The sequence below is a fragment of the Acinonyx jubatus genome, chromosome C1, assembly GCF_027475565.1.
Source record: "Acinonyx jubatus isolate Ajub_Pintada_27869175 chromosome C1, VMU_Ajub_asm_v1.0, whole genome shotgun sequence".
Lineage (NCBI taxonomy): Eukaryota > Metazoa > Chordata > Mammalia > Carnivora > Felidae > Acinonyx > Acinonyx jubatus.
The window spans coordinates 136,665,734-136,682,500 of NC_069381.1; the positions used below are offsets into that span (position 1 = coordinate 136,665,734).

The 16,767-nt window shown below is 34.5% G+C and overlaps 1 protein-coding gene across 15 annotated transcripts in view; it reads right to left on the reverse strand.

Moving 5' to 3' along the window:
- ORC4 (origin recognition complex subunit 4) overlaps nucleotides 1-16,767 on the reverse strand; it is a 79,425-nt gene that overhangs the window by 62,624 nt on the left and 34 nt on the right. For 3 of the 15 annotated variants that reach the window (XM_053215030.1, XM_015068368.3, XM_015068372.3), the window contains exon 1: nucleotides 16,644-16,767. This exon is cut by the window's right edge. The gene's annotated coding sequence lies outside the window, so the exon portion shown is untranslated. Of the gene's footprint in view, nucleotides 1-4,530; nucleotides 4,612-7,510; nucleotides 8,486-15,137; nucleotides 15,310-16,619 lie in introns of those variants that run through there. The other 12 variants (XM_053215031.1, XM_015068369.3, XM_027055833.2 and 9 more) reach the window with 11 other exon arrangements.

Sequence of the window (16,767 nt, forward strand, 5' to 3'; positions counted from 1 at the left end):
GAATCCCCAGCGGGCTGTGCACCAGAAGTGAAGAGCCTAATGTGGGCTCGAACTCATGATCCATGAAATCATCATGACCTGGGCCAAGATCAAGAGTCGGATGCTTAACTGCCTGCGCCACCCAGGCAACCCTTGAAATTTAATTTTTAACCAATATTCAAAAAAGAAGTTTATAGGGATTTAAACAATTCCAAAATCTAGAAAAAAAAAGATATAGGCCTTCGTACTTTATTCTATGCACCTGATATAAGCTTTGTTAATAAAACTTGGCAAAAGGCAAAAAATATCATTGTAGATGAGGCTCACACAGAATTCATAAACAGAATAAAAGATTCTGGATCAAATCTTTATTAGCCAGTAGTCCAATAAATAAAAAAAGGTATCTTTTAGAAAGTAAAAGATTGGGGCGCCAGGGTGGCTCAGTCAGTTAAGCCTCTGACTTTTGATCTCAGCTCAGTCTTGATCTCAGAGTTGTGAGTTCAAGCCCCATGTTGGACTTGGAAAAATCTGGTTCTTCAATTATAATACGATAGGTATCAAAACCCACTGTAAACGGTATTACAAATAAAATCATGAATATATCCACTATTACCACTAATACTTAATTCTAGAGAAATCAAGCAAGAGTAAGAAAACAAACAAATAAATAAAACTACAGGCCAATATCTCTGATGAATACAGTTACAAAAAAAATATCAACAAAATAACAGCACTCCAAATCCAACAACACATTAAAAAGTCATTCACCATTACCAGGTGGGATTTATTTCAGGGATGCAAGGGTGGTTCAGTATTTACAATCAAATCAATCAACATAATACATCACATTAACAAGAGAAAGATATGAACCATAGGATAATCTCAGGAAATGCAGAAAAAACACTTGACAAAATAACACATCCATTCATGATAAAAACTCTCAACAAAGTTGGTTTAGATGAAACCCATCTCAACATAATAAAGGTCATATATGAAAAACCCACACCTCACATATTCTGTGGGGGAAAGACTGAGAGCCCTTTCTCTAAGGTCAGAAATAAGACAAGGATGTCTACTGTCAACACTTTTATTCAACATAGTACTGGAAGTCCTAGCCACAGTAATCAGACAAGGAAAACAAATAAAAGGAATCCAAATTGTTAAGGAAGAAGTAAAACTTTCACTTATTTGCAGATAGCATGGTATTAATATAGAAAACCCTAAGACTCCACCAAACCATTAGAACTGATAAATGAAAAAAAAAAAAAAAAAAAGATAAATGGATTTAGGAAAGTCACAGAATACAAAACTAACATACAAAAATCTGTTGCATTTCTATACACTAATAATGAAATAGCAAAAAGAGAAATTATGAAAACAATCCTGTTTACAATTATACCAGGATGAATAAATTACCTGGGAATAAACATAAGAAAGTGAAAGACCTGTACTCTGAAAACCATAAAACACTGACTAAAGAAATTGAAAATATATGTTAATGGCCTGAAAGAATTAATACTGTTAAAGTGTACATACTACCTAAAGAATTCTATAGATTGAATACAAATTCCTATCAAAACATCAACAGGATTGCTCACAGAACTAGGACAAATAATACTAAAATTTGTATGGAATCACAAAATAACTCTGAATAGTCAAATCAATCTTGAGAAAGAACAAAGCTGGACATACAATAACCCCAGATTTCAATGTATACTACAAAGCTGTAATAATCAAAATGGTATGATACTGGCACAAGTATAAATAGATCAACAGAACAAAACAAAGTTTAGAAATAAACCCATGCTTTTATAGTGAATTACTCTATGACAAAGTCGGCAGGACTATACAATGGGGAAAAGACAATCTCCTCAACAAATTGTGCTCAGAAAACTGGACAGCTACATGCAAAAGAATGAAATCAGACCACTTTCTTGCACCATATTCAAAAAATAAACTAAAAATGGATTAAAGATCTAAATGGGAGATATGAAATAATAAAATTCCTAGATGGAAACATAGGCAGTAATTTCTTTGATGTTGGCCATAGAAACATTTTTCTAGGTATGTCTCCTCTGGTAAGGGAAACAAAAGCAACATTAAAGTAGCAGGACTACACCAAAACAAAAAGCTTTTGCATAGCAAAGAAAACCATCAACACAACTAAAAGACAATCTACTGAATGGGAGAAGATATTTGCAAAGGACATATATCTGATAAACGATTAATTTCCAAAATATATAAAGAAATGACACAACTCAAACCAAAAGAACATAATCCAAACAAAAAGTAGGCAGAGGACTAGAACAGACATTTTTCCAAAGACATACACAATCACCAACAAACACATGAAAAGATGCTCAGTATCACCAATCACCAGGGAAATGCAGATTAAAACCACAATGAGATATCACTTTATACCTGTCAGAATGGCTAAAATCAAAAACACAAGAAACAATAAGTATTGGTGAAGAGGTGGAGAAAAAAGAACCTCGTACACTACTGGCATGAATGCAAACTTGTGCAGCCACTGTGTAAACAGTGTGGAGGTTCCTCAAGAATGAAAAATACAATTACCAAGGATCCAGTAATTGTACTAATAGGTAATGACCAAAAGACTACGAAAACACTAATTAAAAAAGATATATGAATCCCTATGCTTGCTGCAGTATTATTTATAATAGCCAAGATATGGAAGCAATCCAAGTGTCCATCCATACATGAATGCATAAAGAAATTGTTATGTACATACATATTGAAATACACATAAACACACACATATAAAGGGACATCACTCAGCCATAAAGAAAAAGTGAGAACTTGCTATTTGCAACAATATGGATGAACCCAGAAGGTATAATGCTAAGTGAAATAAGTCAATCAGAGAAAGACAAATATCATAAAACTTCGTGCATATGTGGAATTTAGAAACAAGGAAAAAAAAGTCAAAAAATCAAACTCTTAAGTACAGAGAACAAACTGGTGGTTGCCAGAGGGTAGGTGGGTTGGAGGATGGCTCAAATAGTCTTAACAGAGATTAAGACTGCACTTATCTTGATGGGCACTGAGAAAGGTACAGAACTGCTGAATCATAGTACACACTTGAAACTAATAACTCTATGTTAATTACATTTGAATAAAAAAATTGAGGAAGAGAACAAAGTGAATTTCATCTTTAAAATATAGTTCTTTCCCATTAAAACTAAATTTAAAAAGATTAAGTGAGGTACTATTTTGGAACACAAAGTAAAATGTTTGAGTTAAGGTATTGGGAAGGCTGTGGTTAATTGAAGCAACACAAAATAATGGTACAAACACATCTTTACTAGAAGGCTCAATTTAATACAGACTTTGATCCTGCAATTCCACTTGCAGGAATTTACTCAAAAAAAATAATTACAGATATATACAGATACCTAGCTATAAGGATGTTTAATATAATTCTGATTATAAAAAGGAAAAATTAAATAGCTAGTGGTAGGAAGTTAATTAACTACATCACTATACACACACAATGAAAAACTTCAACTACAGTCTTCACTAATTTGATTTTAAAGTAAAAACAAACAAAACCAGAAATTTTTATTCAAAAAGGATCAAGGTTCTATCCAGCATGTAAAGAGCTTGGAGGTTGACACTCTTCTCTTCATAGCTAGAAAAAACTTGAACAAACTGAAAAACAACAACTCTTCTTAGATCTGTAAGAATGAGGTCAGAGGGCACTGTGTCTTCCAATATTAGACACAGGCAGATATAGAGAATCATAGCTTACTGGAGCAGAAGCCCAGGTACAGAGACTGCACTGGAGGCAGTTCCAAAGTATACGAAATTAGAATGTGACTGACAATTTGCTAGAGGTTCAATGTTAAAAAGCTTAAGAGTTAAAAACTCCAGGAGGGCCAGTCTTAGGGAAGACACCACACTTATTCTGAGTTTTACCTCGAAGTACCCTTCCAGGTTCTCTAGACACTTCTGATCTTCTAACAAGGATCAGAAAAAATTTCCTCCTGTTGCAACAGGGATACGGGAAAAGTAGACACACTGAAATATATCTAGAGCATTCTGTCCTCTTTAACAAGGCTTGCCTGCAAAGCAAATTATTTTACCAGAGTCCAGCTCTCTTAGGGAAGGGAAATACCCAACTCTAGCCCCTTCTTCCCTTCATGACTCCCCTAAAGGGGTAATGTGTGTGTTACTTGTTGAGGGTGGGGGAATCTGAGAAGTACCTGTATAGGTACTATGTTCAGGGGCATAGGCTCTCTTACACACAAAACTGAGACCTAATTACAGGAATATATGATGCTTCTCCTCCCTCAACATCTTCCCACCACATTAACAGGGCTCCTGTATTAAAGTAGGGGTTTACAAGTGAAAGAACTCTCAGACCTTGTTTACGAAATCTCTAGGGAATTCCAAAGAAAACAGTTGGAGACAAAAGCAAGAACACAAGAAGCAATTTTAGTTTCTGACACCTAAGGGTGCAGCAAACAATAAACACAACTAATTTTAAGCTGAATAAACATAAAAATCTCACACTAAAGACTTACTTACCTCAGTTCTTTATAGACAGTACATCATTTCTGGCTTTCAACAAAATGTTACAAGGCACACTAAAAGGAAAAAAGACATAGCCTGAAAAGACAAAATGAGGCTCAGATGTGACTAAGATTTTGGAATTAGCAGACTGGCAGTATAAAACAACTACAACTAACATGTTAAGGGCTCTAATGGAAAAAGCAGGTATCATGCAATTACAAACAAGCATTGTAAGCAGAGATGGAATTTCTAAGAATGAATCAAGAGGAAACAGCAAAAGTCAGCCATCAGCACTGATCCTTTAAACATTAAAATGGTAATAAGGCAAAATTATGAACAACATCTCTGCCCACAAATTTGATCCCTAGATGAAATGGACCATTTCTTTGAAAGGCACAATCTAACAAAATGTATGCAAGAAAAATAATCTGAATATGTTTATATGTATTAAAGAAATCGACTCAATAAATAACCTTCCAAAACAGAAACCATCAGGCCCAGATAGGTTCACTGGTAAACTCCACCAAACATTTAAGGAACAAATGATAGTAATTCCCTACTAATGATAAGTCTCTTCCAGGATATAAAGGTGAATGAATACATTCTAACTAATTGTATGAGGTAAGCATTACCTTAATAGGAAAACCAGACAATGACATTACAAGAAAGGAAAACTACATACCAATATCTCTCATGAATACAGATGCAAAAATTCTCAACAAAGTAGTAGTGAACTAAATCACACAATACATAAAAATAAGTGGGATTCATTCTAACTATGTCAGACTCATTCACCATTCCTAAAACAAATGATTAATCCATAACAACAATAGAATAAAAGAAGAAAAATATGATTTTATCAAGAGATACAGAAAAAGCATTTCAGAAAATCCAATACCAATTCAAAAATACATCAGGACTAGAAGGGAATTTCTTTAATGCTAAAAACATCCAAAAAAATATATCTACAGCTAACACCATTTTTAATAGTGAGAAATTACATGATTTCCCACTCAGATCAAGAAGGATCACCACTGGTATTCAAAGTGATACTTGAACACTTAGCTAATGCAGTAAGACAAGAAAAGGAAATAAAATGTATACAGATAGGGAGGAAGAAATAAAATCATCTCTTTGTAGATGGTAAGATCATGAATGGAGAAAATCCCAAAGAATACACACACACTATTGGAATTAATAAACTACTGAAGCAAAGTTGTAGGATACAAGGTTAATATACCAATGTCAACTACTTTCTACATGAGGAAAACTAAAAAAATCTGATTTAAAAAAATCAAAGTGGACCTAAATACATGAACAGATATTCCATTTACACGGATAAGAAGACTCAGTATTGTTATTATGTCAGTTCTTTCAATCTTAATCTATAGATTCAATGAAATCCCAATCAAAATTCTAAAGTTATTCTGTAGATATAAACTGATTTTAAAGTTTACGTGGAAAGGAAAAAGACACAGAAGAGCCAATATGATATTGCAAGAGAACAAAGTTGGAGGTCAGAAACTACCCTACTACAAGACTTACTATAAAGCTAAAGTAACATATACAATTGACCCTTGAGCAACAAGGGTTAAACTGCTTGGATCCACTTATACTCACACATTTTTTTTTTCTTTTAATAAATATAGTACAATACTGTAAGTGTATTTTCTCTTCCTTATGATTTTCTTAACATTTTCTTTTTTCTAGGTTATTTTAAGAATATAGCATATATCACATATAACATACAAAACAGGTATTATCAACTGTTTATGCTATCAGTAGTTAAGACTTCCAGTCAACAGTAGGCTATTGGTAGTGAAGTTTTGGGAGGAACTAAAAGTTACACACTCATTTTAAACTGTACAGGCAGTTGCAACCCTAAAACTTGTGTTGTTCAAGGGTCAACTGCAGAGTGTAGTAATGGTGAAAAAATAGAAAAATAAATAAATAAATAGAACAAAATAGAAACCCAGATATAGACTCACAAAAATATTTTTGACAAAGAAGAGAAGATAATTCAAAAGATAAAAGTCTAAAGGTACTGGAACTGGACATCCACAGGTAAAAAACTGAGTTGACAGAGCACTTAAACCTCACAAAAATTAAATGTAACATACACCTATACATTAAACACAAAACCGTAGAACTTCTAAAAAGGAACACAGAAAAAAATCTGTGTGACTTTGTGTCTGGCAATGAATTTTTAGGTACAACACCAAAAGCACAATCTAGAAAAGAAAAAAATTGATAAACTGAATTTTAAATTAAAACCTTTCGCTCTATAAAAGACACTGTTAAGAGAATGAAGACAAGCCACAGACTGATAAAAAAATACTTGTAAAACACAGATTTGATAAAAGACTGGTATACAAAACATACAAGAACATTTAAACAATAAAATGGAAAAAAAGCAACCCAGTTAAAAAAATGGACAAAAGATTTGGACACCTTACCAAATAAAATATATAGGTGATAAGCATATGAAAAGATGCTCAGTATTATATGTCACTAGAAAATTGCATATTAAAACAATGATATTTCTGCTCTATACCTGATAGAATGTCTAAACCCAAACAATGATGACATCAAATGCTGATGAGGACATACAATAATAAGAACTGATTCACTGCAGACTAGAATGTAAAATGGTACATCTACTTTGGAAGAGTTTGGCAGTTTCTTACAAAATGAAGCATACTCTTACCACACAATCTGGAAATCAGACATGTTGGTATTTATCCAAATGAGTTAAAGACTTATGTCCATACAAAACCTGCACCAGATTGTTGTAACAATTTTATTCATAACTACGAAAAAGTGGAAACAAAGATATCCTTTAATAGGTAAATGGATCAACAAACTGTGATACATCCATAAGATGAAATATTATTTGCTGCTAAGAAGAAATGAGCTATCAAGACATGAGAAGAAATGAAGGAAAGTTAGACACATATTGCTAGGCGCAAAGGACAATTTGAAAAAGGATACACACTGTATCATTCCAGCTCTATGGATGGAAAAGGCTAACCTATGGAGATACTCAGAAAGTTCATGGTTGCCAAGAATTCAAGAGAAGGGAAAATGGGTGGAGCACAGAAGACTTTTAGGACAGCTAAATGATTTTCCTGTGATACTGTCACAGTGGGTATATGTCATAATACATTTCTCAAAACGTGTAATGTACAACTCACAGAGTAAACCTTAATCTAAACTATGAACTTTTCTTAATACTAATGTATCAATACTGGTCCATCAATGGTAACAAACATACCACTCTAGGCAAGAAGCTAATAATAAGGTAAACTGGGTTAATGCTAGGGGACCTAGGCCAGTAGGAATATATGGAAAATTGTTGTACTCTCAAATTAATTTTTCTCTAAACCCTTAAACTGCTCTAAAAAAGTTTATTAAAAAAAAATCCAAAAGAAAGGGAGAAATGATCAAAAGTCACAATTCTTACTCTTCCATGTGGACAACTATGGTGACCCCAAAAAACATGCAAAAATACACACTCAAAACTGCTTTACTCTTTTTAATGATAATTTGTGAAAAACAGAGATGAAAACACAAACTTACAGAAGATTTGTGAAAATGAAATGTAAGTACCAAAAACATAGTTTCAAGTTACTAATACAGATTATAAAATGAAGTAAAAATTTCTGTAAAGTAAAACATATAGACAAAATCTGTTTTAGCAAAATATGACCGTACAGAAATGTTTGCAAAACAATAATGGTAATTCATAGGAAATATTAGCTACTTTAAAAATGCTTTAGGGGCGCCTGGATGGCTCACTTGGTTGAGCGCTGACTTCAGCTCAGGTCATGATCTCAGGGATCATGAGTTCCAGCCCTGTGTAGGCTCTGTGCTGACAACTCAGCCGGGAGCCTGCTTCTAATTCTGTCTCCCTCTCTCTCTGCTCCTCCCCTGCTTACGGGCAGGTGCTCTCTCTCTCAATCTCTCTCTCTCTCTCTCTCTCTCTCTCTCTCTCTCTCTCTCTCTCAAAAATAAAACATGAAAAACACATACTTACACACACACACGAGTAAAAATACTTTAAAACTAATTTATCTGGTGCGCCTGGGTGGCTCAGTCGATTGAGCACCTGACTTCATTCAGCTCAGGTCATGGTATTTCAGTTCCTGAGTTCAAGACCTGCATTGGTCTCCCTGCTGTCATCACAGAGCCCGCTCCAGATCCTCTGTCTCCCTCTCTCCCTGCCCCTTCCCTGCCTCGCACACACACTCTCTCTCAAAAATTAACAAACGCAAAAAGTAAGAATATTTATATACAAAAATAAGAAAAATTGTTATAGTTTGTTCTTGTCAACACTGATCATGGCACTATTTAGGAACATAACTCCCAGAGGCTGGCAGGTTATTTCTACAATATAAAGCAAATATACACAGTACTATTTTGTAACAGTATGTAATATACTGGAAAGATATTAGTTACATATTATTTCTTTTAAAAGTACACAAGGGGCACTGGGGTGGCTCTTGATTTCAGCTCAGGTCATAATCTCATGGTTTGGGAGTTCAAACTCCAGGTCAGGCTCTACACTGACAGTATGGAGACTACTTGGGGTTCTCTCTCCCATTCTCTCTGCCCCTCCCATGTCCTCTCTCTCTCAAAATAAACATTTTCTTAAAAATAAAAGTACACGGCAAAACTTTATGATCTGGCTGTTAATAAATCCATAGAAACAGATTAAAAGGACTAAAATTACATAAATCAACATCTTAGAATTGTTTCCAGGTGCAGGAATAACAGATTATTTTCATTTTTTCTCACCACTTTTACACTGAATGTATTACTTTTTTGAATTTTAAAAAATCATGTTGCACATTTAAATCAAGTAATATATAATTTGACTATACAAAGTTTTCAGTGCTAGGACAATAAACATTTTATTTTAGCTTCTAAACATGTTACACATGTAAAATTCATTTCAACCTAAGTTTAATACATGATACCCATCAGACATTGCATCAGGATGATGCTATATATAACACATTGGACAAAAGTCTAATAGTTATTAGCTACAACACAGCTTTTAGAGAAAATACATTGCTTTTTACTCATTGTAAAGTAAGTTGACTAAAACATACACAAACCTAGAAGTGATTACTTTAAGAAGACAATATAAGGTGACATTTCTGGGTCATCTATATTAAAAAATGTCTATTTTTACAATGGTGGCAAGATGCGAGAAAGTGAGAATGTGTAGCCACACCAAAAGAAAAGCTAACATACTTAGACCTTTAATCTTGTCAAATCTGATCATAATCTTTTGGTCAAAACTTCATACTAATCTGTCACATTATTCAAGGAAGAAGTAAAATATCTAAGATTTTATTGTGTTTTTAAGGGACATTGGGATGAGAAGGGACATTGGGAAAAGAATATACTATTAAGGGGAAGAAGAAATCAGGAAAAACTAGCAACCCCAAAAGATGCTTCTTTGAAAATAAGCACCTGGGAAAAATCTGGAGTGAAATGGGGTAATAAAACTGAAATAGAAGGATGAGGAACAATTATCAGTTCCAGACTTCACCCATTTCCTAGTTTATAATCTTCAACTTGCATCTTATTTTCTCATTTAAGCACTTCATAAAACACAGTCTCATCAGCCAATCCAGTTCAAATAGAATAAACACATAACAAGGTCACTTAATAATCAGTATTTTAATTTGCAATAGAATTCATTTACAAAGCCATCTCTCAAAAATCTACATTCCTAAAACAGTTAAAATTAAAATGAAAGCCTCTATCCCACTTCATCAGAAGACAAGAGATTCTACAGAGAGTAAGAAAAGGACTTTACATTGGGAGATACCAGACACAACAGAAGGCGAGGATATCATATAAAAAAAAATCAAATGTTGTGATTCTTGTGCTGTTTTCAGCTGGTTCTCAAATCCCTGGCAATCAGGCTTATGCCTTCTGTGAACAGGGTTTCTCATAATAGGCACTAATGACATTTCGAACTAATGCTTTGCTGTGAGTGGCTGTCTTATGCATTATAGGATGTTCAACAGCATCTGCAGCATCTATCCACCAGTTTTCAATTGCAACTCTTGATAATCAAATGTCTCTGGACATTGCCAAATGTCTTCTGGGAGTCATATTGTCACAGCTGAGAACCACTGACAGGAAAAGGCAAAAGATTAGAGGCAAAAGAAAATTCTACTCATTGGGTTCTTATTAGCCCAAGAGAAAAGGTTTTCAAATGAATAAAAAGTTGATGTCGGTGATCCCCCCCACAAATATGCTCCAGACAAATCCTTCCAGTGAGAACCATTAATAACTAGCAAGCCTCAGCCAAATTCACAGCCTGAAATAGCTTCCTGATGCCCTTTACATAAATTTGAACACACAACCAAGAATCACAAGACAGCTGAGGAAAACTTCTAAGATGAAAGCCTCTGAAACATCCTAACAGAAAGAATAACTTAGAGAAAACCAAGTAAGTAGGGAGAAATAAACTTCAAAAAATTAAATTAAATGCTTAACTCAATTAAACATTCAAAACTTCAATTAAATCCATAAAGAGAAAAAATATCAGGATGCCATTTTAAAAATGCAGAGATCAAAAAAGGTATTGGAAATTAAAAATATAACAACAAAAATTAAAGTCTCAAATGTTTAAAAAATCAAGCAAGTTTCCAAAAAACTGTAAAGCAAGACTGGAAGATGATTTTAAAAATGGGAGAAAAGAAACAGCTCTAAGAGTGTAATATCTAATTGCAGCTTCAGAACCAAAAATAGAGGTAAGGATATTACAGGACAAGTATCAGAAACTTTCTCAGAGGTAAGGAAAACAAGTTGCCAGACAGAAAGAACCCATGAAATGCACAGCAAAGTCACCTCACAACAAACACTGTGACATTTCAGAACACTGGGAACAACAAAGAACATTCTTTAAGCTTCAAACAAAAATAGGGTGCAGAAGCTTCCATAAAGAAGAAAAGAGTGAAATGCAAAGTGTTGAAAATAAGAATGGCTTCAGATTTTATATCAGACACTAAGAATTCCTTTGCAATTCTGAAGAAAAACATTTCCAACTTAAAATCCTACATCCAAACTAAGTTAGGGTAATCTAAAGATATTTACACACAGAACATAACGCCTCAGACCATTCGCCTCTCAGATGGCTACTGGAGATTGTGACCAAATAATATGAGGATAATCATTAAACTTAATGGATAACCATTAATCTTTTAATGATGATAACCTACGTTAAAGAAATTCTGAAGCATGTACTTAAGCAAAAGAAAACAGATCCTCAAAGAAAACTCAGAGATGCAAAAATTAACATAAAACGAAGAATTACATGGGATACAGGATCTATCACAGAATAGAGAGAGGTTGCATGAGGGGTAACCACATCAAGGAGCCAGCCTAAACTGGAGATCAGAATGTTCTAGGAGAAATTTCTCAGCGATAGTTAAACTGATTTAAAAAAAAAAAAAATTAAAAAATTGATACTTCTGAACCTATGCAGATGTGCTGACAATAAGCAAGCAGATTGTTCGGGGCTGAATTAATGATAAATATTGAGAAACTACACAGACATAGGATGGTTATTTACCAAAAACTAAGATATCAGTGAAATGATGGGGGGCGCAGGGCTTGGGTATTTGTGGGAAAAAAACCAAATTGACATCGCTCACTGTGGAAGTCAATGGATAATGCCTAACATGGAAAAATCAAGTGGCAGCATATAAGATGTTATTTGTAAATACAGAGTTAAATATCAAAAGAATTAGCCAAAAAAAAAAAGCTTTAAAAGTTTTTGCCTGTAGCAAGGGGGAAGTAAAGGCTTTAACAGTCACTTTTTCCAACATCACATCCTCCCTGGGGCCTAGCAAGGTGTGGAGATAAAGGCCCAACCATTTCAACCCACCATGGTGCAATTCTGGTGGGCCACATTCTGGAGAATTGAACCTGTGACAAATAAATTAAGCTTTTTTTTTTTTTTTTTTTTTTAATAAGCCATGTACAAATAGTTAATATTTCAAATGCATGTTCGTTTACATTTGAAACTTAATACTTAAAAAAATATATTTGAAAATATTTTCTAAATTTTAATTACCTTGGCATCTTATGCTGTAGAGGCCAATTTGATTGAAAAATTTTAAACTAATGTATGACAAGTTAAAACACACAATTTTGGCTGGAAGTAGAAAGATCTTGAAATCAAATCTCAAAAATTAAAAAGAAAAGAAAAGAGGATAAGGGTTCCATATATGGTAATGGCAGATCAGATCAATCCTATTAAAACCAACAAAAAACCTTCACAATAAAAACCAAAGAGACAAAGCAGTATGAAATTACATGCCAAAATACAGGAGGATAAATCAGAAAAATAAACACCATAGTCAGTCACTTTTTCCTGAAGACTTGTACTTATCCAGAAGAAAAGACTGAGAAACAAGAAGAAAGGCTGAACTACCTGTAGCTCTGCTGGGCTATGAAGAAAAAAATCGAAGCACAAGACTCACCAAACCCAGATGCAAATAAATCATCACTCAAATTAAAGTTGAGATCTTAAGGAACATCATTTGGATTAGGAAGAACTGGAAGTAAAATGGAACTTGTAGAACTCATGACTTAAGTCCTACTTAAAGTTAAGTGTAAAACAGAATTACTCTGAAGTCCTGAATATGAACTAAGTGACTTGGGACTGGTAGTGTGCCTGTTATCTTTCCTAGGAAAACATGGCTTCTTGAAAAAGATATCATTATCCTAGGACTCACATATTCTTATAATTTTTCAAATCCAACAACTGGCACACAGGCACACATGAAAAACCATGAAACCAAGAAAAATCATAAACCAGCAAAAACAGACCCATTACAAATTAAGAAATTGGAATTACTGGTCACAAACAACAATTATGAATACTGTGCCAATAAAAGCCACAGTAATTTTTAGTAAGTAGCTATAAACAGTAAGAATAGATATAGGTGATTTACTTCTTAAAAAGACACTGACCCACAGATTCAAGAATTTCAATTAATTCAAAACAGGAAAAAAAAAATTCTACACAAAATGCCATAAAGAAATAGAAGAAAACTTAAGACAAAGAAACATTCTTTAAAGATCTCTTCCAAATCAGCCATTATTAGACTGACAGGTGACTTCTCAAAATCAACAATCAAAAAAAAAAAAAAGCAAAAACAAAAACCCACAATGGAACATTATCTTCAAGATTCTGAAAAACCACCACAATCCTACAATTTAAAAGACCCAAAACTTTCTTCAAGATTGAAGGTGAAAAAAGACACTTGGAAGGTAAGCAAAAAAATTAAGGTAATTGGCCATCAGTACACCTGAATTAAAAATATTCTAGGGGCTCTGGATGGTTCAGTGGGTTAAGCGTCAGACTCTGGCTCAGGTCATGATGTCGTGGTCTGTGAGTTCGAGCCCTGTGTCGTGCTCTGTGCTGACAGCCCCAAGCCTGGAGCCTGCGTAGGATTCTGCGTCTCTGTAGCTCTTGCTGCCCCCACTCCCACCCCCCAGTTCACCCTCTGTCTCTGACTCTCAAAATATAAATTAAAAAAAAAAAAAAGATTCTAAACAGTGTACTAAAAGCAAAAGGAAAAAGATCCTCAAAGAGAATTCAGAGATGCAAAAACAGTTGAGAAAATTCATTTACATACCCAAGTTGTTCCAAACATACTTAAGCATTTTTCAACAACTGAATCAAGTATCAATTTGCAAATTTAAATTAACACTTCATAAAACTAAAAATTCAGTTCCTCAGTAACACTTTTAGCCAGATTTCAAGTGGTCCATAGCCAGCCACAAGCTGGCTACAGTATTGGGTAGCACAAGTATAGAACTTCTTCGAGTTAAAGTTACAAATAAATTTAAAACAATAGGAATTAGCATATAAACCAGTAAGGAATGAAATGAAGATAAAAATCATCCAGGAAGCGAGAAATGCTCCAATTATAGAGAAGATATTTGCGATACTAGTCAAATATTTAAGTAAAACACAGACTACCCAATAGAAACATTGTGACAATTCAAATAAGAAATCCAAACAGCCTACAAATATTTTACAAATTGCTCAAAGTCATTAATAACCAGGGAACTGTAAAAACATAAAGCCACACTCATCATGTTGGCATCAACAAAAGACATCAACTGTTAGTGAGACTGTAGAAAAAAAGCATCTACCATATACTGCTGGTGAGAGTTTAAATTGATCTATTTTGGAAAAGTTTGGCATAATCTCCATTCTACAAAAATGCATGCTATAAGTGGAAAAATACATGCACAAGAACATTCACAGTAGCATTGCTTGTAACTGCTAAAAACTGGACACAATCCAAATGCCTATTAATATTAGATGAGTTACATTAATTGTGGTTTATTCAGAAAAAGACTACATCACACTATAGACATTACTATATAAAATGAAAAAACATGAACAATAGCTAAATGTACTAATTGGGTTAAATATTGGTGACACGTGAGGAAAATAACACATAACGTGTAACTCTTTTTACATACAGGTAAAATACAGATAAAATTCATCTGAATCGGGTAGTAATGCCAACACTGGTGGTTAAAAAATACTTGAAATAAATGTAGAAAATAATTACCATAAAAATCCGGTTGCTGTTAACCTCTTGTAGTGGTGAGGCAGGAGGAATATTCAGGAATTGATGGGGGGAGGAATAGGTCTCCAGTACTAGGAACGTTCTAGTTCTTGACTGTGGTAGTGATCACTCAGTGTTCACTTAATAATTACTCATCATATTGTATACCTATGATCTGTGCATTTTTTTGCATAGTTAGTATTTTAACGTAAGAAATTAAAATTTGTTACCTAAAGCACTTCTATTACTTTGCTGTGACTTTTTTTCTTTTATAAAATGATATATATTTGGTTACAATATAAACAACACTTTAAGGCACAGGACTCTAGTTTTGATTCACTCGACAAGATTACTGCACACAAAGAAAGCAGTTAAGTACTAGGCAATGATGCATAAATAGGGTTAATTGCCAAAGCGTAAGTAAAACGTAGAAAACAAGTAACAACTTTAATTGATAGTGTATCCTGAAGAATAATTATTACAGAATTAAATACCTGTATGAGGAACAAACATGAGGAATTTTAGATTATTGGCCTTAAAAGAAACTATACAGAATGATAATCTTTCAAAGTACTTTTACAAAAGAAATTAAAGATTGAAATGGTTCTAGTTAAGATTTATGAAATGATGTGAAAAATGGTGTGCCTTTACTGAAAAAAAGCCTTACTGATGTAAATACACGAATCCTTTAATAGTCTGAATTATTATCTTATGAGGGAAACATTTCCAGCAAAAATAGGTAGCATTTAATTGAGAAACCAAAGGATCTAAATCCCAGACTAGTAACCAAAAAAACTTAAAGCAAAATATTCATTTAAAAATCACTTATCTACACCATAGAAAAGGAAAAATTTGTGATGTCTCTTCTCTATCAACCGTTACACTCCTCCATATCGAGGACTACACAATCCCATATCGCTTTCTGAGAGCAAGCATAAGCGTTTTGTTGCAGCAACAACGCCAAGCTATAAAGAGGAAATTCCATTCAAGACTTCCCAAGCTTGCTCCCTCCCCAAAAACCACTCCAGAATTCCAAGGAGGGTAGCGAAGTAAGGAATAATGGTCATAATACCTAATACAAGCAATGCATCTAATTCCAGAGTTGTCAAAATTCACACATGGCGCTTCTCTCTTCCCCTGCTCTGAAGCAGTCAACAGTCATCTGCATAGGCTCCAAAGATTCCATTTCTCTCTGACAGCAGTATCATCACATTCCTTACAACCACCATCGGGTGTAGTCAACACCCAGCCAGAGACCTAGTTTCATGAGAAATCCCTACAAGCTTCAGAGATTTGTAGGCAGCCTCACAGGAAAGCCACGAGACAGAAGTGGCCTTCCAGATTTCTGGCCTGCCTGGCCTAGACAAGCCTGCCCCCTTCCCGCATTCTGAGTCTCCACAACCTTCCGTCCTCATTCTTTTCGATTCGCCTTTCACCACTGGCGACCTTAGGCCTTCGTTTCGAGGCCAGCCTAGCCCATATTACCTCTCACAGAAAAGACGCCCTTACCACGGCAGAGCAGCAATCTAGCCACCACAGGAACCGCTTCACAAGCGCCCCTGGCCGCGTAGTCAGCTCAGCTTCACCTGCCACTGCCAACAGTACACCAATACTCCCGGCATTCCCCGCGCAC